The sequence below is a fragment of the Ursus americanus genome, chromosome 12, assembly GCF_024610735.1.
Source record: "Ursus americanus isolate L20-20 chromosome 12, mUrsAme1.1.p, whole genome shotgun sequence".
Taxonomy (NCBI): Eukaryota; Metazoa; Chordata; class Mammalia; order Carnivora; family Ursidae; genus Ursus; species Ursus americanus.
The window spans coordinates 50703506-50730379 of record NC_142138.1 but is presented as its reverse complement, the minus strand read 5'-3'; the positions used below and the strand labels follow the sequence as shown (position 1 = coordinate 50730379).

General features: G+C 41.0%; 1 protein-coding gene across 9 annotated transcripts in view; it reads right to left on the bottom strand.

Annotated features, from left to right (window-relative positions):
- Nucleotides 1-26874, bottom strand: part of CDC14A (cell division cycle 14A) — a 190235-nt gene that overhangs the window by 103429 nt on the left and 59932 nt on the right. The window lies entirely within an intron of this gene.

Sequence of the window (26874 nt, the reverse complement as noted above, 5' to 3'; positions counted from 1 at the left end):
CCAGTGGCGCCTGGGTGACTCAGATGGTTAAGTGTCTGCCTTGGTCATGATCTCAGGGTCCTGGGATCCAGCTGCGCATGGGGCTCCCTGCTCAGCAAGAAGCCTGCTTCTCCCTCTCCCTCCTCCCCTCCCCCTTTCTCATGCTCTCCGGCTAGCCTGCGCATGGGTGCACGCACACACACGTGCTCGCTCACTCTCTCTGAAATGAATAAATTAAAAAATCTTTAAAAAAATAAAAATAAAACCAAATTTAATATCAAAAATTGGTGGCCAGATATTCTAATATTTCTAAAAATATTTTCTGAATAAAATTAATTTCAAAGCATCTTCTAAATATTTTGATTTTCCTTTTCTGCTTCCCAGGGGGGAAAAAAAATACCGTCTACTCTCCTCAATAGATATTAGCATAGATAAACCCAAACTGAAAGAATCTTTCCAAACTTCTGATAGAAAAAACTTAACAAAAGCCCTCCACCTAGTGCTTGGTGGACCATGATAAGTTACCCCCGGAGAAGTGAGGACAAGAATTACTTTTATCAAAGTGCACTACTCTTGTCAGGAAGTCCTAGAAACCTCTCAATAGAAGAGCACTGGACATATGCTTTTTTATTTTTAACTTACTAAAAGCCAACCAATTACAGTGATTGTGTTTTGCTTAATTAACTTTAATGCCAGGTACCAAGAACCCAAATAACTCTCTCAATTTCTTTACTAAAAGATTCTTAAAGAGCCAGCATTCTAAAATAAATATATAACTAACAAACCAATGGCTGTGAGGTTTGTATTTAACATCACTAAAGTTATAGTCCTATAAGATAGCATAATTTATATGATTTACCAATAAGCCAATGTGTCCCACACTTGAACGAATCATGCATCAACTTTCCCAACTTCTACCACCACGCGTAGCACCATGTATTACTGTTTCTCTTTAAACAGACACACTCTCTTAAATCAATTTATTCTAAAGTGTTTTATATCATTGCTCTTAACAGAAAACCAGTATCACTTGCCATGTAGAGTCTAGACATAAATGAATATTAAAATACATAATTCAAAATATTTAAAGTTTATTCACACCATTGAGAAACAATGCTTCAAAATACCAAGTTTGGGCTAATTTTATAGAAGAACAGCAGACCAACCTCGGAAGTTAAATAAAATCCTCTTTAAATTAATCCAAAAATACTTCTAAATCATTTCTTTTTACTAAATCCTATGGTCATTAAATCTCTAAAGCCTGTTGAGAAATAATATACATAAATTCCAGAAGCATTTTGGAATTTACAATGATATTTCTCTACTCCGATCATTTAATCTCTCTGATACATAAAAGGTGATTCTTCAAACAACAAATGGCTTAGTATAGAAGGGCTAAACCAGACTTTGAGTCACAAATCGGCTGATGGTCTTTCTCTGGGGACATTTGACTCAGTTCTAACTATGCTTTTAGGTTTGTTTTTAAAGGTGCTATTATTTCTCCAAAAAAGACTTACTATAAAACTCAACACATACACACACCCCATACATATCTAAAGATGAGACCTGTGTCCCTATTTTAATTATATTTATATTCCGTGATCCGTAAAGTGGAAATACTCTTGAGGATTTAATTTGGTCATCTGAGAGAGTATTCTTTAATTTTGGCATTTGATTTCCTGTTATTTGTTTACTGTATTTCTTGTTTATAAAAGAGGAAACAAATGATGAGAACAGCCTTTCCCAGTCAGGTACCACCACCAGAAAACCGACATGATAGCTGTGAGATTAGCATTCTGACCATTGCTGAGTCAATTAAATTTCTTCAAAATAGAAGTTTCCAGAAAACAGATGTTACAACTTGAAAACAGTCTAGAAGCCCTAAAATTTACTGAATATGGAAGACTTAAATCAAAAGAGGAATTTTCCTTAAAATTTTCAGACAGGTAGGTCTAGCATATACAGAGCGTGAAATGGGGACATTCCAAAGATGTCCCTCTGTATGATATGTGCTTTGGATTCTATTCCACTAATTAACAGTCATGCATGGGCCCCTTTCCCAAGCCCCATATAACTTAAAACTATCACACTTGCAAGACAGCAGTTGAGGACGGGGATGGGCAGAGGTAATAAGACAATGTCTCTTTCCCTGGTGAAGCTAACCAGTGTAAAGCACCCGCTTGGTTTGAAAGCACTGCTTCCTCACTGGCTTCTCCCATCATCCCCCTGTGTCTGTCATCCGGGGTTCCTCCCAGTCAGCCAAACTCAATCTCGAAAGTCACCTGTGACTCTGGCCTGTCCTTCATTGTGTCCATCCTCATCCAGTCAATACCCAGACTGATCCTTTCTCTATAGCCTCTACAGCCTGAGGGGCTGAAACAGAACACTGGGGGAGAGAAAGAAAAGTATACAAATATCTTTTCAAATTTTTATAAAACCACCACTTAGAGTCCCTCCAACAACATTGAGAGAGAGAGGCTCAAGCATGTTAAGGGCCCTGAATCTTAAACTGCATTTAGTTTTCCGGTGAATCTGCATTTGACCTTTCTTTTATGACTATACCCTCACCTTATTTCAAACGCTTATCACCACACTCTCAGACAACACAGTTTCTGTCTGCCTCCAATCCTGCCTACTGCAGCCATTCTGGAACAGGACTCTGAGAGTCTCAATCCTGCTCAAAAACCCCAGCCAGACTGCCCACCCTTCACCAAGACAAGGCGCCACCCGACCTTCCCAGGTGAATTTCTCATTGCTGCTTAAATGAACCCCAGCCGCTAGTCTGGACTCCTCACCATTTCCTAAGCATACTTGACACCTTCGTCTGAGGTTTCTTCCAGAATACTCTGCACCATCTCTGCTATTAAAATTCTTCCTATTTCCTTAGACTTAACTTGAATACTCCCTCCGCCATGCATTTTTTCTTAAGCTCAGAAATCCTTCCCCTACTCCTTAGACTCAACTATAAGCATGATAATGACCATGATAATGACGACCATAATAAAAACAAAAAGCTACAGGGTGCATACTATGTGCCAAGTGCTATTCTAAGCACTTGACATAATTTGACTTAATAATCTTCACAATCACCCAGTTGGTTCCATTATTAACCCATTTCCATTTATACACGAAATGCTGAGAATCAGTTGCTCAAGGTCACAGAGCCAGGGTGTGGTGGAGTCAGGCAGTCTGGCTCCCCACAGCACTCCTAACCACTTCCTGATGGGCTCCTGACAGCTCTGTCATAATTATTTTCCTTTATACTGAAGTCTAAAGCTCCTTAAGTGCAGGAAACATGTTTTTATTGTTTTTATACCTTTATAAGCCTTACAACACCTCCTATCAGATAGATGCTCTGGAAGTATATGTTTAGTGGATAACTGCTTTAAACGTGTAAGGTACTAAAAGTGCATCCACCCTAGACAGTTAATTTAGCTTAAATAATAATTAAGTGAATGAGACTTTCTAAATGTGTCACCACACTTTTAGTGATAATGCCCAGGGGAATGAGTGAAATTAACTTTCAGAGCCCAGTTATTTGAGAGCCTCAAACTAGGTGTTGTCAATTCTTCAGTGACGGGCTAAAAGAAAAAGTAAGAGGGAGACTGATTTTACAAACAAGAGCTCTAGCTGAGATGACCTGTATTGGCTTATACCAAGTATTTCAAGAGTCAAGGCATACTGCCAGACCCAGATATTCACTGCTCCACCTCCCCTGTGTCTGTTCGGAATCTACCGTCTGCCAGTGCCAACACCCGGTAAAAGGCAGGGAACAGGAGGTGGAACAGAACATAAGTCACCGAAGATCACTGTGTATGTATTTAATGCTTACAGTTTGGCAGGGGAACCTGCATACACGCAAGGACACGGGGAAGAAAGTCTGCAACTTTGTTAAGGAGCTTAAAATTGCTGACAAGGGCTCTAAAGAGGGCTGGGGAACAGTCCGAGAAGGAACCAGACTGGACTCAAGCCTTCCTTGCAACATGGTTGCGTTTAATGGCTACCTCCTCCCTTCCTTGGGACCACAGCTCTAAGCCACTCCGGTGGGGCAGCCTTCCTCGGCAACCTGGTGCAATCAGGCCCCTCCCTATGTTCTCCAAGCTCCCTGCCTTTCTCCTTCTAATTCTCACCTAAGTTTGTCTTTTGGGGTGATCTTAGTCTGTCTCCCTGGCTAGACTATAAGTTTGCCCCTTCTCTATGCACAGGACTCAACGCTGTCTGGCATGTGGAGCATACTCAAAAAATGTTTGACGGATGCACGAACAAACAGTGGAAAGAAAGAGGGCATTTTATGTGAGAACAAGTGTGACGTGGTCACAGGACACAGGATCATCTATCTAGAGAGTGGGTGACAGAGTGCAGTGGTTAGGCACCCCGAGTCTGTAGCCAAGCTGCCTGGATTCACATCCAGGCTCTTTCATGGGTGAGCTGTATTACATGAACTCTCTGTGCTTCCATTTCCTTACCTGTGGAGTAGGGATAAGAGCTGTAACTGCTCAGAAGACTGTTGGGAAGATTTAATGAATTAATATTATATGTAAAGTGCTCAGATTTGTATCAAGCACACAGCTCTTCTAGGACCACAGAAAGGAGATACACTTTGGTCCCAAAATATTTCTTTTCTCCTTTTGACCACCTGTATCCACGTGAATCTGGACCCACAACCGTTATTTCTGATGCCTGAGTCTTAAAGCCTGTCTGTGTGTATAACCATCAAAACATGAGGTTGTAAACGTCCCCCATGACTGCTATATACCAAAACCATAACATACAGACCATCATTTAATTCAACCCTCTCATCTGAAAGTATAGATGTTGACCCTACTCTCGATTCTGCCTCTTCAAATGGCCTCCTGAGTCTCCGGGTGCCTTCGAATCAACAACCATAAGATAAATGCCGTGACCCCTGTTTTATCAAATTCATTGTCAAAATATCAGAAGATCCTTGAGGTGGCCCACATCTTTCCCCAACAAAGTACATGTAACCAGAAGAGAAACAATGCTGTACTTATTTTTCCTTATGTGAACTTTTCATGAACAAAAGAATAGGAACACTAGGCTAGGTTTAGTTTTAGGAAAGGAAAGCAATTACCAGTAACCAAGAATGAGCCACCAAAGTCCATGGAATGAACATCTACAAAAACACACTAAGAGGTGAGAAACTCTGCACAGAGTTGAAACATAAAACTTCTAAAGTCTCTTCCTTGGCTCCCAACACTTTGGTTCTCAGACTTCTTAAGTGTCAGGGCACTTAATTTATAAACTGCTTTTTCCTGAAGACAGCATTAAGTTTAACTGTACTATGCAAGCACAAACAAAATGTTTAATTTTACTCCTTTTAGCAACATTTCTCTTCTTAATCATTTCCTTTCATTATAACCAGTGACTGAGAAAACAAAATCTACATTCAGCTTTAAAACTTAAAAAAAAAAGAAAAAAGAGAAAAGCCAAACATTCTTCAAATGCACACTGATTCTATTTTATTCTCATTGTTTATGGAAATAAAAATATTCAGTGTTAAACAATCACTTACAAATTAGATAGTTAAGTCTGATTACAAACCAGAAATGCAAATGAATATTTAAACCAGCCCATATTTTATTCAGTCTATTTTAAATCTATTGTATTGAATAGTCTAATTAAAACAAGAATGAATGCACCTTGTCTTTAACACATTACAAAGGAAGGTAAGTCGTTCTCCCTGCTCTTCCAGTTTTGAGTCTACTATAAATCACAGATTATGAGGCCTGCAAAGACAAAGCATCTGCTGAACAAATATGGAGGCCACACTCCGTCTAGAAGTCAGGCAGAATCTGATGCCAGACTTCCAACCCCATGGCTTATTTCTGCCCTAAAAATACTTCACAGTCATCTGGCATCATTATGAGAACAAGGTCTAGGAAGGACTGTACTCTTTGGCTGAGGTGATGTTTGCTCTGAAATACTCTCAAGTGACATCTCTTTACATTTTAATTTGAATTTGAGATTTGATACACAGTGGACTTTATTTATTCGAGAATGCATTTGGAATAGAAATACTATCTCTGCCTCTCATGGGCGTGAAGAGAATGAAACCAGTGGCAGCTCTTTGAAGGGCAATTTAGGAAAATTGTAGAGAACATTAGCCCTGTGTGTCTTCCCGTCTAATTTGACGGGAACCAGAATTTGAGCAGCCTGCAAAGATATTCTTCCAGAACTGACAGCTACAGTCTGGACGAATACACATCTCTTGCTAGCTGTGTCTCAGTAACACTCAGCCTTTTCCTGCCTGGAGAGAGCCCATGTTCCAACGCAGACATTGCCGAGCTCCTTGTATCTCGTTGAACTAGCGCAGCCCCTTATTAAAGCAAACCAAGGAAACACTCAGCCAATGCTCTCAGCACAAAGAAGTCTAAAGAGCCCCTTTTAAGGGGGAAAAGGAAAAAATATTTGGTCCCAAGAAAACCTAAGTCCCTAGTCTCACACAAGCTGAGTATAATGCTGTTATGTTATGACACACAGGTCAACATAACCCTTGTATATCACCCATCATTCATCATCACAAGCCAGTCTCTGTATGAAATACAAAAACAGACTCACTCCAGGACATTACTTGAATAATACATACTCTCAAATGGAATGGTTCCATGTCAAGACTTCCTCATGCTGGGTTTCACTGCTTACTTCTGGATATAATATGAATTATATTTCATAAAACCTCTCAAATTAAGGAAAAGTGAAAAAAGAGGAGTGTGTCCTTTAAACCAAGGACTGAATTTGATCAAGCTGAGAAGGCAAAGACCGTAACTTCAATTATGACGAAGATGCAGCTGAGAAATCCACAATAGAGCAAGCTCAGTGTTCGAATTCTCTTAACACCTATAACCAATTACAGAATGTCTTTAACTTGCAGATGAATTCTATTCTAAAAGCGTACTTGAAAAGGCTTATATTTAGATCTCCGGAAATAGCTTCCCAAAGATAAAATCTTAATGGTTATCAGTCTCGTAGGCTAGTCCAAAAATGACTACAGATTCCACTTTACCATTAAAATCATATATCTAAAATAAAACGTGGTGGAAAACATGATTTCAAAAACTAAAAACTAAAACAAAAAAATTAAAGGGGCATGTTTGCTTTTTAAATTCTTTCCCCTCGATGCTAATACTTGAGGAAAGCCTAGATTAGAAAAATAAAACACAAGGAAACCAGTGCACATGTTTACAATGACTTTAAAGTGAACTTTGAATTATTTCAAATGTTTGGATTGGTACTTTAATATATCTAATTCCACTTCAAAATGCAGAGCTTTCCTCAATATTTGGCATTACGATTAGAACTGATTTCAAATCTGAGACAAAAGGAGGCGTGGCAAATACAAGAGGAGAAAGATTTTCTTGCTGTAACCAAAGGGGGATAATTGGGAAGAAAACTGGATGAGAAAGGTCAGGGGGAAGACTGCCAAACTCACCGGGAATGGAACCCGACCAGGGTGGGAAAGCAATATGACCAAAGTATGGCTTGCTTCCTCTGAACTTACAGCAACTTACAGCAGCTTAGGCAGAGGGAAGGAGGTAGACCAGACAATCAAATGTATTCATTTTAGTAACTAGAGCAAGCACCGGGGGGACAAAAAAAGAAGCCTTTTCAAATAGTCATCTTATCCTTTTCCAAAATGAAGATGTTTGTAGGTGAGATGTTATCCAAACTTCTAAGACAGAATCCACACAGCATGTGAACAAATCTCAGATCTAGAATCTCACAGTAACTTGTAAGCTACTGTTCTTTGAATTGACTCAAGAATAGAAAACCAACAATGAACACAAACAAGGAACTGGTTGTTCTTTTCCAATATTTACAAAGATCTGTTGCTTAGAGAAAGCAGGAGAAACAAGAGCTTTGCCCATCAGTCAGGTGTTTGCAGAAAGGATTCCAGGGCCGTTTTACTGTGCATTAGCCCGACCTGTTCAAATAGATGCCACATAACAGAACTGTCCTTCAAGAACATAATGGAATTAATCATTCTGAAATGTGTATAGATTTTTTAAAGAAGTAACCATGCTCCCTAAAAGTTTATTAACTCCACAAACAGTACAACTGAAGTAAGTAAAGGCAATTCCAACTTAGATAAAAATAACTTAAATCCAACTAACAGATCTATTGCATGTATAGCCAATATATATAACACATAGGAAGTCAGTCTATCCACCTTCCCTGAAGCGACAGGAAATTTCCCTCCCCTTCCAGCTCGCTGCTGTAGCTAATCCTCCCGACTTCCAGAAAGCTCCCCTCTTCATCCTGGGTCAGTGATTTCTCCCCCTGTCTTTTGATCAGCAGCAAGACTTGAGTACAGATTGACTAGTAGTAAGAAAAATAAGGAAGAAGAAGAAAGGAAAAGAAGGAGATGGGCAGAGAATTTGCCACAGTTTTACACACAGGTGATGCATTTCTTCATTCAGTAAGGAATTACTGGTACCAGGCACTGTGGATAACACCAAGAACAGGGCAAATATGTTCCTAACCTCAGGATTATCCCTTGTATGTTACTTCCTATCTTCTAATAGAAGCCAAGGGATCAATTTCAAATGCCTCAGAAAAACCTTCAAAGCTGTTGTAAGGTGGAGATATCCTGATTTCTCCCCCCTGAGATTCTGATTCACCAGATACGAGAGGTCTGGCCCACGAGTATTTCTGAAACAAAATTATGGTTGAGAATCGCTATTATCATAAGCATTACAGAAGTGAGAAATACCTGAATTATATCACAGAACTACAAATACATATGATTTCATTAGCTTTAAGTGATTGTTGATAAGGAGGCCAACATTCTCTGTGAAATTCCAAGGACACAACAAAAGGCTTTGCCTGTGTCCTTGACAACACATGTGACAAACCTACCTCTTCATTCATGTGTCTTCTAGTAGGGACTGAGCTATATTTTAGGGACACAAAAATGAAGACAGTAGGGAAGGCAAACATGTAAATAATCAGACCATTATGGCATGGTAGCGTAAGAGAAATCCGAAACCCAGAGCTAACGGTACCATGAAGAGCTTTAAGCAGAGTTCTTAAAGATGAGTTTTAAAAGTCTTTTTCAGTGCAAAACAGGTCATTTCAACTCTCTAACAACTTCCCACGTCATGGAGAATAAAATCCAAACTCTTCCCCTCATACACGAGCCCTGGTGGACACCTCAGACCTCATCACCCGCATCAGCCCCTTTGTCCTCTGTGTTCTGGCCACCTCAGCTTTCTCTTGGATCCTCAGTCATACCAAGTTCTAGTCCCACCTTGAAAGGCTTTCTACATGCTATTCTCTCTGCCTAAAATGTTCTTCCTCTTTATCAGCTTAACCGTCATCACCTCAGAGAGGCTTTCTCTCAACTCCCAACCTGAAGCATCCAGCCAGTCCCTATCCTATTACCACAGAGTCACTGTTGCTGACCTTCTGTTTGTGTCCCACAGCAGAATACAAGGTCTAGGAGGACAGGGATTTTATCTCTCTTGTCCATTGCCAGATCCTTCAGAGCCAAGAAGAGCATCTGGCACAACTGCTCAATAATTATTTGTTCCAACAACAGAAAGAACAAAGGAGCCAGACAGAAGGGGAGAGGGAAAGACTTTCCCGCTAAGATGAAGAGTGTTTATTAAACAATGAAGGCTTACAGAAGCCCTCTACTTCCCTCTTTTGACTAAGCTACCAGGAAAATCATAAAAATTCAAGTTTTAAGCATGAGCAAGTCAGAGCCAGTTTCTGTGACATGTAACCAAAAAACTCAAATCATGGCACTACTGCTATTCTACACAGGAGCCAATTAAGAGAGGGGGATCAGGGAAAGGAAGGAAACAAAGCCACAGGAGAGAAGTGATCAGAAATGCAGGGAGCAGAAAGAGGTGGAAGTAGCGGGGGGGGGGGGGGGGGGGGGGAGGGGACAAAGATGAAGGAGAGCCATGCAGAGATAAGTAGGAGTGGTTAGGTGAGTAACAGCTATAAATGGAAGCCAAGGGCAAAGTAACAGCTATAAATGGAAGCCAAGGGCAAAGTAACAGCTATAAATGGAAGCCAAGGGCAAAGTAACAGCTATAAATGGAAGCCAAGGGCAAAGCGGGTGACTGGTTATTTCACACAGTAGCGCTACCTGGGACTCTGGGAGCCTCGATAAGCTGGGGGGTGCTAACGAACAGGGGAAGGAGGACTGGAATGCCAAAAGTAGAGGGGTTCTTGTCCCTCCCTGTTCTGCCTCTTGGGCCAAGTTCCTTAGTTTCTCTGGGTTTCCTGGCGCAGTAAGGAGGAGGAGCGGCAAAGGGTAGGGGGTGGGCGGGCAGGGCAAAGAGAGGACCTCTCTCTAAGATCTGCCTGCTTCTGGAACTTAGGGAAGAATCAATGTACTCTATACAGTTCCACTGGAGCAATTCTTCAGAGGAGAAAGTATTCCCCGAATTGCTATAGTAGATACAGTAAAAGCCAGACTCCCATCTTGCAGTCTTTGTATTTAACTTCAGATCTAGGTCAACCAATATTCCTTTAAAAAAGTAAAATAGAGTTTATAGAAAGAGTCTAGTGGCCCACATTCTGGGTAAATCCCAAAATTCTTTATTGTAATAGAAGGATCTTAATCAACAACTTAAATCTGACTTCCTCTTCCATGAATTCAGAAGGAAAATATTGTCATCAGTGAGTACACATGTACAAAATGTAGTATCTAATATATTTTTTAACTCTGTGCTAATAATGGCAAAGCCCAAGCCAGGATATCCTAAAACTGGATGTGGTTGTTTTTTTTTTAATTCCTATATCTGACTTGGAAACGAGAAAACAAAATGATTTTAGAAACTGTTTTAAAATGTTAATCCCACTTTGTCACTCTTTCCATTATTTCACGGATGTGTTTCCAGGAAAAGAATAAAAACTTAAAATGTGGCTCCAGGTAAAAGATGTAGCTTGCCAAAACCACTACTCACGTGGACACACTGAGAATTTTCTCAAAATTTCAGACATTTCTGAAGGGAACAGAAATATTTTATCACATTCAACTAGTGGAATTTTAAGTGTCTCCAATTCCAAGGCAGATAATACCCTGCAATGCTATTAGAAGAGTTACAGCATAGCCATCAGTTCTTTGTACAGGATCGGTCTATTCCCATAGCTTTTAACAAGCAGTTGATTTCAAACTAAAGCCTTGCTGCCGAGACCCTGGTGACAGAAGTCAAGGCCAGGAGCTGGGGGTAGGAGCGGTATGATGGAGACGCCAGGTATGGAGTCCGTCTGCATCATTTCATACATGCTATGAAGATGAGATCAGTCACTGTTGGAAATCTGAATCCCCTCCAGGGCTGTCTCATACCTCATTCATTCCTCTACTCCTTAAAACAAGAGCTAGCCACTGGGGATACAAGCATGAGGAAGAGTCATCCCTTCTCTCAAGGAGCTCACTCTAGTGGGAGAGAGATGGCAAAGCGAGTGATTGCAAGGAGCTTATTCTAGCAGCTGACAACTGCACATGATCAACTGTAAGACAAGGTAAGAAAAGCTAGCGTTAAGCCATGGTCTGGGTCAAAGAATAAGAAATGACAAAATAAACAACTAGGGGGTAGGGGAGGGATAAGCGAACAAATTATGGAGAAAACACGATGGTTCTCTCTTATTACTTAGAAATTTCCCAACACAAGCCCCACTGAATGACTCACACATCACCTCTCAACAGAAGTGTAACATCTGATTCATTCCACGGTACTTATCTTCACACGGAAAGGCTTGTCTGTCTACTCATTAATTTGAAACTATGAACCATGAAAGTTACTCCCCTATTCAATAAGCTCTGAGATACTACGGCAACTCCAAACAGATCTTTCAGACTGAGGTAACACTTTCCTAGTCCCGCAATTCACTTGAATGAACTGTGAATTTGCTAACTACATCCCTGGCTTTCGGTCCTCATCATAAAAGCTTGGTTTTCCATAATGAAAATTCAGGGGCCCTACGAGCATTTGTCATGGGGGGTGAGAGGCGGTGGGCACAGGGGACGCAAGGCTGAGGCAGAGAAGCAAAAAAGAAGAGAATTAAGAAAGACATACAGGGCAGGGTGGCACTAACATAGGAACCTAGTAGCTGACGGGGCATGGCTCAGTTTACTCATGCGGTCACCATGTTTTGGGCACTAAAGATCTTAGGAATAACTCAACACACGGCAGCCTCAACAGAAGCTCCAGTTAGCTCCTCCTTTATTTAAATTTCAGAAAATACATATGGAGAGGGCTTTTTATTTCAATTCACTGTCCATAATGGGGAAAAGGCTATTATTTTACTCACTATATCAAACAGAAGAGATTTCTTTTTTTTTTAAAGATTTTATTTATTTATTTGACAGAGAGAGAGACAGCGAGAGAGGGAACACAAGCAGGGGGAGTGGGAGAGGGAGAAGCAGGCTTCCCACTGAGCAGGGACCCCGATGGGGGGCTCGATCCCAGGACCCTGGGATCATGATCTGAGCCAAAGGCAGACGCTTAACAACTGAGCCACCAGGCGCCCCAGAAGAGATTTCTTGAAATGAAACTTACATAGATTAAAATTATGCATTCAAAAACTCTTATAAACCTAAGGTTTAAGATTATATGTCACAAAGTGCATAGGGCATCACGTACCATCAGCATGAATATAGAAACCACACTGGACGAGGCAGTCCCATGACAGACCCAGAGACCAACTCAACACTGGCTCCCCAGGCACCCGCCAGTGCTGACCCAAGCACAGGCCTCTCTCATTCAAGGTTGTTCCAAACGAATAAACGTACTTTTTGGCTGCCAGGAAGAAGGGGATGAGTAGGAGTTTGAGGGAAACACAGTGATTCAAGTGAAAGTGAGATAAGAAAAGACAGATTGCAGTACTTGAGGTCTTAAAACAAACTCAGCTTTTCCCAGCCATCAAGTATCAACTGAATCAATACCATGTGGAGACCAGCTGGACATCTTGATATTTAGACAGAGGAGCTTTTTGAGTTCAGAACACTTTCCATTTTCCTTAAGCTATTCATGTTTAATCGTAGGCTAGCCCAGATGGGCCAATCACCTGTGTATTCAGTGCCAAAACTGATACCCTGAAAAACATGCATTTCACACCAAAGCATAGTAAGCAGATTCTGCAATGGCTGCGTTTTGCCAACTGCAGGTAACTACCCACTATTGAGTAACAAAATCAATTTAATAGGGCAAAGATATTTTTTAATAAAATAGGACAGAATATAAAATGTCAGTATACCTCACCCATTGTAAAGGAACAATTGTTTCGTGAACATTTTGTTGCGGTTCTACATCTGCATGGGGTGTGTGTGTGTGTGTGTGATAGTGTGAGTGTGTGTACTAAGGGGCAGTGTGAAATATGGTTCTTACCATGGTTTATAGTGAAAGAAGCTTGGAAAGCCCTGTCCTGAGATTTGACCTAAACTGCTTCATGTCATTTCTTGGTTCTCCTTTCTCCTATCACTCCTGACACTTAGACCTACTCTAAGCCAGGCATGGACAACACCAAAGCAAGTGTGAGCAGAACTGCCACACACATGCACTGGCTGGTACGTAAAGGTATTTGGGGTGTTAGCCCCCTTAGCCAGAATTAAAGCTCAGATGCTACCTGGAAAAGAAAGTGAAACACTGCTTTGTAACTGGAAAATTCTGCCCTTCCACACTACATGTTATTTTGAATCTTCTGCAGAATATTACGGTTTAAGATGTAGTATTATTCCAAGACTAGCACTGCTCAGTTACATGCTGTGAATAAAGCTCCAACTAGGAACTTGGGGATTTGGGTTCTAGTCTCTCACTAACTGGATTTGACCTTGGGCAAGGTACTTGATCTCTCTGGGCTCAGATTCTCCAAATGAAACATGAGAAAGCGGGACTGGAGCAGAGTTTTTCCCAGTGAACTTCCTGTAGAGGTACCTTATGGGTTCTGCAAAAGTGAGTCTACTTTTCTAAATTAACAGATGTTTATTTTTAAACAATAGAGAAAACAATAAACACAATCAGTAAACACAATCAAGTGGATTCAATATCAATTTTTACCATGGCGGTTGTTTAGCAGCCAAATAACTTCATTTTGCATAAAACTTGGACATACTACCTCCAGAGGTATATATATATATATATATATATAAAATTCTGTATATATTCTCATAAATATCTCATTGAATAGGAAGCTTATAGTGCTTCACTAGGGATACATCTAAATGTGAGTCTGTTCTGTCCAGATATTTGTATAAAGCTGAACAGAGAGGGCTCAGACTCGTGTAATTGCCAGGTGAAGCCCACGCAAACATACATAGGACATGTTAATTGCAGACTAACCCAGATGGGCTGATCCCCTGCACTCACATCAGGCATTATAAATACATTTCAAGTGACATTCTGATAACGGACAATCTCTTCAAGGGCTCAGGTACCTCTTTTTAAACTTTTTTCCATAAAAAATGCATCCAGTTAAAATTTTTAAAGATTCAACTCTGATTAAAATTGAAAATGCTGTATGATCTTAGGGAGCCTCACCTGTTTTTAAAAGCACCAAAAATATAAGCCTACAGGGATAAAAGCCGGTCTGGCCCATTTAAGCCATATCACAAAAGCACTCTTGCCTATCACGCTCTAAAAGGAAGGAACTGCACAACAGGAAACTGCCCTGCCCCCGCCTTGTGCCACACCTCCCTTCCTCTCCACAATTTCCATACGCAGACGAAGCAAATGCTATCTGTTAGAATTACTGAGAAGCCACAGAGGTTGACAGAACACTAGTAGCTGACATCCGCTTTACTATTGTTTCAATAAGTTGTTAAGGTAAATGCCTTTATTATTTTGAACCAACATTTTTCTTGATGATTTCACCTATGTTTTTAGATAACATGGGCTTAACCTATAGCTTTTTGATGACAAGTTAAAGCAGTTGTGAGACTGAAATTTACCGATGAATTGTGAATTAGAGATTAAGGGAACTAACGTGTTTGTCCCAAATGATAAAAGCAAAAACAAATTCAGAGGTAGTTGGCCTCGATTATCACTTTTCAATGGTTTAAACACATAGACATGAACCACTTTTAAATAATACTATCCTGAATATAATTTTCTGTATATTCAGTACACCTCTAGGTGTTGAATAATCAACAGATCCATTATCAGCAGTTCCTTTGAATTCACATATATGTAAGTACTTAATAACATAGCATTTTGAGAAGTAACAGAATTTAAGGTATATGGACTTCCTAATTTCTTACAGAAACTTGGACTGATGGGTGTGATTTCTAGGGGTCTACATCTATTGATACAAATTAGATTCAGGGAAATGACTTCTTCTATTTTTTTAAAGATTATTTATTTGAAAGACAGCATGCATGGGGCGGGGAGGGGCAGAGGAAGAGGGAGAGAGAGAATCTCAAGCAAACTCCTTGGTGAGCACAGAGCCCAACTCAGGGCTCCATAAATCTCACGACCCTGAGATCATGACCTGAGACAAAATCAACAGTCAAACGCTTGACCAACTGAGCCACCCAGGAGCCTCAAAATGACTTCTTTTCTTAAAGGAAAGAAGAGACTGATACTTGTCAACTTTTAATGGTCCAAATACAGGAAACAGATTTTCAAAACACCAACTATTCAAAAGTTAATAAACCTACAAATAAATACAGGAATAATAAATCTCATTATTAATCCAAAATTGATTAGTAAAACAATTAGATCATTTTAACCAATTAGATTTCTAGATTTTTAATGTCTATACCCAATATGCAAAGGTATATGATGCTGGAGATTTATTTCACATAGTGCCAAACAGAGTACAAACTGGCTAAAATATGATAATATGCTTTAAGAACTTAAAAAATGCTTAGGGGCACCTGGGTGGCTCAACGGGTTAAGTGTCTGACTCTTGATTTTGGCTCAGGTCATGGGATAGAGCTTGGCATTGGGCTCCACACTCAGCGGGGAGTCTGCTTAAAATTCTCTCTCTCCCTCTGCACCCCCAACCACGTGCACATGCACTCCCTCTCTCTCTCAAATAAAATCTTTTTAAAAAATGCTTACATTTTTAGAATCTATTAATCCCACTTCTGGCGATCTAAAGACAAAAATCCACAAAAAGAAATATTTATAATGCCAAACGATATTTGTCACATTATAAGAAAATGTCACAAAGGCATCTAAAATGTTAAACAAACAATAGTATGCTCTCTAAATGGAATATTATTTCATCATCTAAGTAGCAAAAAGCCAAAACATGGAGGCCAAGTGAGAAAAGTTGACAAAACTACATTGTAATTATACTTCAGTGAATATTCAGGTTTAGAATGATGTCACTGCAGGAGAATTTTCCTACTTTTCTTCTATAATGTAGCTATGCCACTTTTTAAATTTAAAAAAAACTGTTTTCAATTAAATTCACTGAATTATCCCCTTTTCAAACTGGATATTTAAAATATATTTAATCATTTCCCAACCCCTCTTGCCCCCCAAAAACATCTTCCCCTCCATGCTGTCCTCCCCCAGCCCCCTCAATATTCCTTCACCAACTTGGCCTACCGGGGTTGGTCATCATTGCTCACTCCCTCTCTTCGGGTGTGACCCTGGTCCCCAAACCCCCTCCCCAGAAGGCAGAGTTATTCACCTTAGCATCCTCAACTCCCAGAACAAGGCCTCATGTATAAGGGCTGGAAAAACACTTGTTGATTTATATTTATGAATTCGGCACCTATTGCACATTTTTCTCAATTATTTATAACTCATCTGTCCCCCATTTTAAGCCAGGTATTCATTTTTCTATCTAGTTTTCATATTTTTATATTCCCCAGAGCCCACCACAGTGCTGTGTCAAGCTCATCTAAGCTAAATAAATATTTACTGAACTAAAGAATGACTGAATACACATCTCAAAAATGAGAAATCTGCTTGGTTCGGACAGTTTCTTCTTTTAAAATGCAAATAATATCCTAAAAACAACAACAACAACAACTCATACCACACCTTCCAGTGATTTACCCTAAGCAATCAACAGATCAACAACCATCTGAAAGTCACTGAGCCAAGGAAGGGTGTAAGTGTAAAATGGGGTAGAAAGGAGGAGCAGGCTTCAGCTCTTCAGGGGAGGGAGGACAAGAGCCCAGAAAACTTTCTCGAAGGCCACACAACTTCTCTGCCTAGAGCCGCCAGCCATTCCTAAATGCTTAAAATGCCAGGCACTGCCCCAGGACACCTGCATGAGCATGACCTCCTGCAGTCTTCACCACAACTATGTTAGGTGGGGTGTTATTATCTCTATTTTAAAGAGAAAAAAAAACAGGAATTTGGATGAGTTAAATAACTTGCTCAAGACATAAAACTAGCAAGCGGATTCCAGGCCAAACCTGTGGCTCTCTGCGCAAGTCGCTGCTCTCAACCACTACACCAGATGGAGAAAGGCTTCTTTGCAATTAGCAGTAGACTTAGAGGTAGAATATAACTACTAAGGCGTAAAGTGTAGTCTACAGAATAAATAGCAGACACAGACATGATTACAAAGTCTACAAACCTTAGCCTTGTCATCTCTAATTCAGACATGACATCTGGCTCAGCCCAGTTCCAGTTAATCCATAATTAGACCCCTTATTTAGCAATGTGAGGACTTAACAAGTGGGTTAAGGAAAATACATTGTGGTTACTGCCTCTGTTTAAGCACCTTCCACATACGTGGGCGGGGGGGGGGGGGAGAAATCTTCATTCTTTAAGTCTAAACCATCACATTTGTTGTAACTTTTCACACATATTATTTTTTCAATCCGCCAGTCATCATGGGCCTGATCCAAATTCTCCTCGACCTCTTGATCATAGTTCTGTGAACTGAAAGCGAGATAGTAACTAGCAAGGACTTGGTCTTTAAGCATGTAGCAAGAACCTAATTAATTCATGCTTACAATATCTTCAGGCCATCTTCTTCAAACCCATGTGAGAGTACTGTGGTTGCCACTGTGATTCAAGCACCCTGACCCCCAACTCCAGCACTGCCCTGAGTATTGTCCTGGAAGGCAAACACCTTCCCGACAAAGTTGATCTCCTCTTAAAACCTGTGCCCTTCATCTCAAGAAGGATAATGTCACAGCTTAGGGATAAAGAGATACTTCATGAGTAGGGACTTCCCTGAAACGGTGCCTGTCATCTGTCTGCTCAGCGTCACTGGGATCTCCAGTGGCCACATCGTTCTAGCAGCCCTGGCTTTAGAATCACCCACAGAGAAGGGTTTGTGAATTTCCTACTGAACATGGTGTTCTATACTTTATCTCCTTCTTAATACTCCTGACAGTTCTATGAGATAAAATGAAAAAAGGCTCTCCCCCACATAGAGATAAGAAAATAGAAACACAAAAGCTTGTGTGACATACTTAAAGTCCTGATCTAACCGAAAAAACACAGGCAAAGCCGTGACTCTGTTCGTGCGTGTTTGGCACAAGATATCACACTCCCAAGCAAGATACGATAGCTGCAAAACAACGAGAATGTACTTAACGCTACTGAGCTGTATGCTGAAAGAGGGGAAGACTCATCACAAGGAAAAAAATGCTTTTGTCACTACGTATGGTGACGAATGTTAACTGTACTTACCATGGTGATATCTCTCGATAGATACAAATATTAAATCAGTACATTGTACACCTGAAAATAATACAATGCTATGTCAATTATACTTCAATTAAAAAAATAATGAAAGGGACGCCTGGGTGGCTCAGTCAGTTAAGCGTCTGCCTTCAGATCAGGTCATGATCCCAGGGTCCTGGGATCGAGTCCCACATCAGGCTCTTTGCTCAGCAGGGAGTCTGCTTCTCCCTCTCCCTGCCACTCTCCCTGCTTGTGCTCTCTCTCTCTCTGACAAATAAATAAAGTCCTTAAGAAATATATTTTAAAAATTAAATAAATGAATGAATAAATAGAAAGAAAGAAAGAAATGGCAAGACAGTGAATTTTATGTTGTGCGTATTTGATCACAATTTTAAAAATTGGGGGAAAAAAAGCTTATCCAAAAAAAGGCAAGGTAATGATGTGACTTTACATAGCGGGTGCTGCCCTTGGACTCTGATCTCTGCTTTGATTCTGCATCTTTAAAGGCCATAGTTGGCTCAGTCAAGATCACAACGTTCTGGTAATGAGGAAGACACCACTTTACACTTCACGTCCAGTATGATCGTTTTCAGTTTCCCTCTGAAGTTACCTAAAGGAAGTTACCTTCCTTCCTTCTTCCATATTTTATCATCGCATTATTCATTCACTGCATAGGTATTTACGGAGCACCTACTCTGAGCAGGGCATGGTTCTAAGCTGATGCACAGTGTTGAAATACTGAAATAGTTCCAAACCAGGTGGTAAGTAGCTGCGGTCTGCAGCATCCCATGCCCCTCCACACCGGCCACCTCATCTCTTCCCTGGGACACCTCCCACCCTGGACTTCCCCATGACTCAGCATAACAGGAAGGCTCCATGGTGACCAGCTTCCAATTCAACTGGTGAATGGCTAGGCCTAACCCCTTGTTAAGTGTTTTATCACCTCCCAGACACAGCAATGAACAGAACAGACAAGGTTCCTACCCTCTAGTCTAGGAAAGAAATAATAAACAAGTAAATACATAAATGAATCAGATAATTTCAAAGAATAGAGTGCTATAAAGAAAAGAAAACAATGAGGGACTAGAGGGTGACTGGGGTGGGGGGAGAAGAGTAAAATTTGAAAAGGCATGTCTCTGAGGAAGTGACATTATAAGGAATCAGGAAGGCAAAGGTTTTAGGTAAAAAAAACTCCAGACAGAGAGAACAGAAATATCAAGGCCTTCTGGTGGGAATAAGCTTGAGATTTTCATGGTTAGAAGTCCAGTGTGATTGGGCCATCCTGAGCAAGGAGAACACAGAGGTAGGCAGGGCCAGATCGGGGAGGATCTTACTGGCACTGGTAAGGAGGTTGAATTTAATGCCAAGAACAGTGAGCAAGCACTAGACAGATTTGAAACAGGGCCATGAATGATCGAATTTATATTCTTAAAAGATTACTCTGACAATTGTGTGGCAACTGTGGTTAAACAAAAGCAAGAGTATAAAAAGGAAACAATGTCTGACGCTCTGGTGGTCATCCAGGTGAACACGACAGTGGCTGGAGCTTAGGGGACAACAACAGAGATGGAAAGAAGTATTCTTTTTTTTTTTTAATGTTTTTTTATTATATTATGTTAGTCACCACACAGTACATCCCTGGTTTCTGATGTAAAGTTCGATGATTCATTACTTGCGTATAACACCCAGTGCACCATGCAATACGTGCCCTCCTTACTACCCATCACCAGTCTATCCCATTCCCCCACCCCCCTCCCCTCTGAAGCCCTCAGTTTGTTTCTCAGAGTCCATAGTCTGTCATGCTTCATTCCCCCTTCTGATTACCCCCCCTTTCTTTATCCCTCTTCCCCTACCGATCTTCCTAGTTCTTATGTTCCATAGATGAGAGAAATCATATGATAATTGTCATTCTCTGCTTGACTTATTTCACTTAGCATTATCTCCTCCAGTGCTGTCCATGTTGCAGTAAATGTTGAGAACTCATTCTTTCTGATAGCTGAGTAATATTCCATTGTATATATGGACCACAACTTCTTAATCCAGTCATCTGTTGAAGGGCATCTTGGCTCCTTCCATGATTTAGCTATTGTGGACAATGCTGCTATGAACATTGGGGTGCATATGGCCCTTCTCTTCACTATGTCTGTATCTTTGGGGTAAATACCCAGTATTGCAATGGCTGGGTCATAGGGTAGCTCAATTTTTAACTTTTTAAGGGACCTCCACACTGTTTTCCAGAGTGGCTGCACCAACCTGCATTCCCACCAACAATGTAGGAGGGATCCCCTTTCTCCACATCCTCTCCTGCAATTGCTGTTTCCTGTCTTGTTAATTTTTGCCATTTTAACTGGCATAAGGTGGTATCTCAGTGTGGTTTTGATTTGAATTTCCCTGATGGCTAATGATTTTGAACATTTTTTCATGTGTCTGTTAGCCATGTGTATGTCATCATTGGAAAAGTGTCTATTCATATCTTCTGCCCATTTTATGATGTTTATTTGTTTCTCACGTACTGAGTTTAAGAAGTTCTTTGTAGATCTTGGATACCAGTCTTTTATCTGTAGCATCATTTGCAAATATATTCTCCTATTCCGTGGGCTGCCTCTTAGTTTTTTTGACTGTTTCCTTGGCTGTGCAGAAGCTTTTTATCTTGATGAAGCCCATAAGTTTATTTTATCTTTTGTTTCTCTCGCCTTTGGAGATGTATCATGAAAAAGGTTGCTTTGGCCGATGTCGTAGAGGTTGCTGCCTATGTTCTCCTCTAGGATTTTGATGGATTCCTGTCTCACATCGAGGTCCTTCAACCATTTAGAGTTTATCTTTGTGTATGGTGTGAGAGAGTGGTCAAGTTTCATTCTTTTGCATGTAGCTGTCCAATTTTCCCAGCACCATTTATTGAAGAGACTGTCTTTTTTCCACCAGATGTTTTTTCCTGCTTTATCAAAGATTAGTTGCCCAAAGAGCCGAGGGTCCATTTCTGGGTTCTCTATTCTGTTCCATTGGTCTATGTGTCTGTTTTTGTGCCAGTCTATGTGTTGTCTTTGTGATCACAGCTTTGTAGTACAGCTCGAAATCCGGCATTGTGATGCCCCCAGCTTTGTTTTTCCTTTTCAACAGTTCCTTGGCAATTCGGGGCCTTTTCTGGTTCCATACAAATTTAAGGACTATTTGTTCCAGTTCCTTGGAAAATGTCATCAGTATTTTGATCGGGATAGCATTGAAAGTGTAGATTGTTCTGGGTAGCATGGACATTTTAACTATGTTAATTCTTCTGATCCATGAGCATGGAATATTTTTCCATCTTTTTGTGTCTTCCTCAATGTCTTTCAAGAGTGATTTATAGTTTCTAGAATATAGATCCTTTATGTCTCTGGTTAAGTTAATTCCAAGGTAATGTATGGTTTTTGGTGCTATTGTAAATGGGATGGATTCCCTAATTTCTCTTTCTTCAGTCTCATTATTCGTGTATAGAAATGCAACTGATTTCTGAGCATTGATTTTGTATCCCGCCACATTACTGAATTGCACTATAACTTCTAATAGTTTGGGAGTGGATTCTTTTGGGTTTTCCATATAGAGTATCATGTCATCTGCGAAGAGAGACATTTGACTTCTTTTTTGCCGATTTGGATGCCTTTGATCCCTTTTTGTGGTCTGATTGCTGTTGCAAGGACTTCTAGTACTATGTTGAATAATAGTGGCAAGAGTGGGCATCCTTGTCGTGTTCCTGATCTTAAGGGAAAGGCTTCCAGCTTTTCCCCATTGAGTATAATATTTGCTGTAGGCTTTTCATAGATGGCTTTTATGAGCTTGAGAAATGTACCCTCTATTCCTACACTCTGAAGGGTTTTAATCAGGAAAGGATGCTGTATTTTGTCATATGCCTTTTCTTCATCTATTGAGAAAATCATATGATTTCTGAATTTTTGTTTCTGGATAAAATCTAAGACACTGATCGATCTGCAAGTGTTGTTCCACGCTTGCATCCCACGGATGAATCCCACTTGGTCATGATGGATAATCCTTTTAATGTACAGTTGGATTCTACTAGCCAGGATCTTGTTGAGGATTTTGGTGTCCATATTCATTAGGGAAATCGGTCTGTAATTCTCATTTTTGATGGGGTCTTTGCCTGGTTTGGGGATCAAGGTAATATTGGCCTCATAGAATGAGTTTGGTAGCTTTCCTTCTGTTTCTATTTTTTGAAATAGCTTTAGGAGAATAGGTATTATTTCATCTTTGAATGTTTGGTAGAATTCTCCAGGAAAACCGTCGGGGCCTGGAGTTTTGTTACTCGGAAGGTTGTTTATCACTGACTCAATCTCTTCGTAATTAATTGGCCTGTTTAAAAAATCAATTTCTTGGGGCGCCTGGGTGGCACAGCGGTTGAGCGTCTGCCTTCGGCTCAGGGCGTGATCCCGGCGATCTGGGATCGAGCCCCACATCAGTCTCTTCCGCTATGAGCCTGCTTCTTCCTCTCCCACTCCCCCTGCTTGTGTTCCCTCTCTCGCTGGCTGTCTCTATCTCTGTCGAATAAATAAATAAAAATCTTAAAAAAAAAAATCAATTTCTTCCTGTTTCAGTCTTGGTAGTTCATAGGTTTCCAGGAAGGCCTCCATCTCTTCCAGATTGCTTAATTTATTGGCATAAAGCTGTTGATAAAAGTTTCTAATAATCCTTCCAATTTCATTGGTGTTGGTAGTGACCTCTCCTTTTTCATTCATAATTTTATTAATTTGGGTCCTTTCTCTATTCTTTTGGATAAGTCTTGCTAGAGGTTTGTCAATTTTATTAATTCTCTCAAAGAACCAGCTTCTAGTTCTGTTGATCTGCTCTACTGTACTCCTGGTTTCTAACTCATTGATTTCTGCTCTAATCTTGGTCAACTGCTTCCTCGTGTGTGGATTAGGCCTGTCCCTCTGTTGCTGTTCCAGCTTCTTGAGGTGAGAATATAAAAACTGCATTTTAGATTTTTCTATTTTTTTGAGTGAGGCTTGGATGGCTATGTATTTCCCCCTTAGGACTGCCTTTGCAGTATCCCATAGGTTTTGGACCATTGTGTTTTCATTCTCGTTGGTCTCCATAAATTGTTTAAATTGATTTTTGATTTCCTGGTTTATCAAATCATTCCTGAGCAGGATGGTTCTTAGTCTCCAAGTGTTTGAGTTTCTTCCAAATTTTTCCTTGTGGTTGAGTTCCAATTTCAAAGCGTTGTGGTCTGAGAATATGCAGGGAATAATTTCAGTCTTTTGGTATCGGTTGAGACCTGTTTTGTGTCCCAGAACATGGTCTATTCTTGAGAATGTTCCATGGGCATTAGAATAGAATGAGTATTCTTTGGTTCTGGGGTGTAGTGTTCTATATGTATCTATGAGGTCCAACTCGTTGAGTATGGCATTCAAAGCCTTTGTTTCTTTGTCGAGTTTTTGCCAGGGTGTTCTATTTCTGATAGTGGGGTGTTGAGGTCCCCTACTATTAATGTATTTTTATCTGTATGTCTCTTTATTCTGGTTAAGAGTTGGCTTGTGAATCTTGCTGCTCCCCTGTTGGGGGCATATATATTTATAATTGTCATATCCACTTGTTGGATACATCCTTTAAGAATAATATAGTGCCCTTCTGTGTCTCTAACTATAGTCTTCAATTTAAAATCCAATCTATCTGATATGAGAATTGCTACCCCAGCTTTCTTTTGAGGTCCATTTGTGTGAAAGATGGTATTCCATCCCTTTACTTTCAGTCTGAATGCATCTTTGGGTTTGAAATGAGTCTCTTGTAGACAGCAAATGGATGGGTCATGTCTTTTTATCCAATCTGCAACCCTGTGGCATTTATGGGAGCATTTAGGTCATTTACATTGAGACTGAATATTGAGAGATATGATTTTAATGATGCCATGTTGCCAGTAAAGTCTTTGTTTCTATAGATTGTGACTTTCTGTTCTGTATCACTGTTGGGGCCTTTTTACCTTTATAGAACCCCCCTTAATATCTCCTGTAGGGTTGGTTTTGTGGTTACAAAATTGGTCAATGACTGGCGATTCTGGAAGGTCTTTATTTCTCCATCAATTCTGAATGACAGCCTTACTGGATAAAGGATCCTTGGCTGCATGTTTTTCTCTGAAAGAGTTTTAAAAATGCCCCCCCCCCGGGGGCGCCTGGGTGGCACAGCGGTTAAGCGTCTGCCTTCGGTTCAGGGAGTGATCCTGGCGTTATGGGATCGAGCCCCACATCAGGCTCCTCTGCTATGAGCCTGCTTCTTCCTCTCCCACTCCCCCTGCTTGTGTTCCCTCTCTCGCTGGCTGTCTCTATCTCTGTCGAATAAATAAATAAAATCTTTAAAAAAAAAATTAAAATAAAAAAAAAAATAAAAATGCCCCCCCAACCCTTTCTCTCATTCCAGGTCTGTGTAGACAGGTCTGACATAATTCTGATACCTTTGCCTTGGTACTAGAGAAATTTTTTTTGCCCTGGCCGCTTTCAATACTGTATCCTTGGATCTAATATTTGCGAATTGCACTATGACATGACGTGGCGTAGGTTTGTCGTGGTTGAGCTTGGGAGGGGTCCTCTCTGCCTCTTGGACACGAATGTTTGTTTCCCTTGTTAGATTAGGGAAGTTTTCAGCTACAATTTATTCAAATATCTCTTCTAGACCTCTGTTTTTCTCCACCCCCTCAGGGATGCCAATGATTCTGACATTGAAATGTTTCATTGAGTCAGTAATCTCCCATAACCTACATTCTTGGGTGTGGATTTTTTTAAGTCATATCCGATTCTATTTTAGCTTTTTCTTCTACTAACCCATCCTCCCAATTCACTGATACGTTCTTCTGCCTCATTCACCCTGGCCGTCAGAGCCTCTAGTTTTGACTGCATTTGGCTCATAGAATTTTTAATTTCTGCCAGATTCACTCTCATTTCCGCCCTTAGAGATTCTATATTCTCATTAACATTTTCGTTAATACTTTTTTCAAGTCTACACATCATCTCGACCATTGTTACTCTGAATTCCATTTCTGATAATTTGGTTATATCCATAGCCATTAGTTCTGTGGCAGAGGCCACAGACTCATTGTCTTTTCTTTGCTGGGGGGAACTTCTCCTTCTCGTCATTCTGATGAGGAGAGGTTGCGGGGTTGTCCAGAGCCCAAATTATTGACCGGAACCCAGGCCGTGCGCCCTTGTTTTATAGGGATCTTAGGGATGTGGGCTTCTTGATTTTTTCAGCCTGCCTTCTGGGGGAGGGGCCTGCCGCGCTGATACTCAGGCAACCCTGTTTGCGTAGAGTCTCCGTGTCCCCTGCGAGGGGGGATGGGGATGGGCACACTGTGAGCCAGTGTTTCCAGGCTTTTGTTCTCTGGCGGCTTTCCCTGGCGGTTTGCTGTGCCTCTTCTGAGAGTCAGAGCAGCAGCGGCCAAATCTCAGCCTCTGTCTCAGAACAGAGGGATCGCAGACCGTTCTCCACTGATGTTCTGGCCACTTTAACTCTGTTTCTGTTGGTGCTGCTCAACCCTGCAGCGTCCCGGGATGTGCGCCCCAGACCAGGCATCCCAGCCCTCACTTCCAGGGCCGGCGGGTCTCTGTCCTTTGTGTTTCTAACACCACCAGCCACCAGCCACCCCCACGTGCTCCCGAAGCTCCTGGTCTCAGTCTGGATCCAGTGAGCACACCGGAGCTCCGTTTCAGTCTGGTGGTGCACGCTCCGGGCTCACGGTCTCAGTCTGCTCTCTTGCGGGTGCCGGTCCGCCTGTCCGCCCGCTCCCCCGTGCAGGTGGCTACCGCTTCTTGGCGCCCGAACGCGGTGGCTCCCTCCCCCTTCCGTTTATCTTCCGATATCTGTGCGCGGTTTCACGGCTCCCCGCTTCATACCTCAATACTCAGCACTGGAGATGTTCATTTGTAGAGATCCAGATGCATCTTCCTGTGTCTCAGGCTGATTCCGTGGACTCAGGCTGGTCTGGCTCCTATCCAACTCGACTCAGGGACTGGCTGGAAAAGGGGTCCCCTACTCCTCTGCCATTTTAACCCCGACATTCGGAAAGAAGTATTCTGACTCAATATATGTTTTAGAGGCAGAGCTAACCAAACTTCCTGATGAGTAGAACGTGGGAAGAAGAAACAGGAGGAATGAAAATGACACTACTCTGTGTCTCGGCAAGTCATTGGGGGTAGTCCATTTACTAAACAGGCACTGACTGTGAAAATAAAAAGGTTTGTAGAGAAAAGGAATAAAAGGTTCTGTTCTGCCACAATAAGTGTGAGATACCATTTAGATATAAAATGTGGAGATACAAACACGCACTTGGATATGTGAC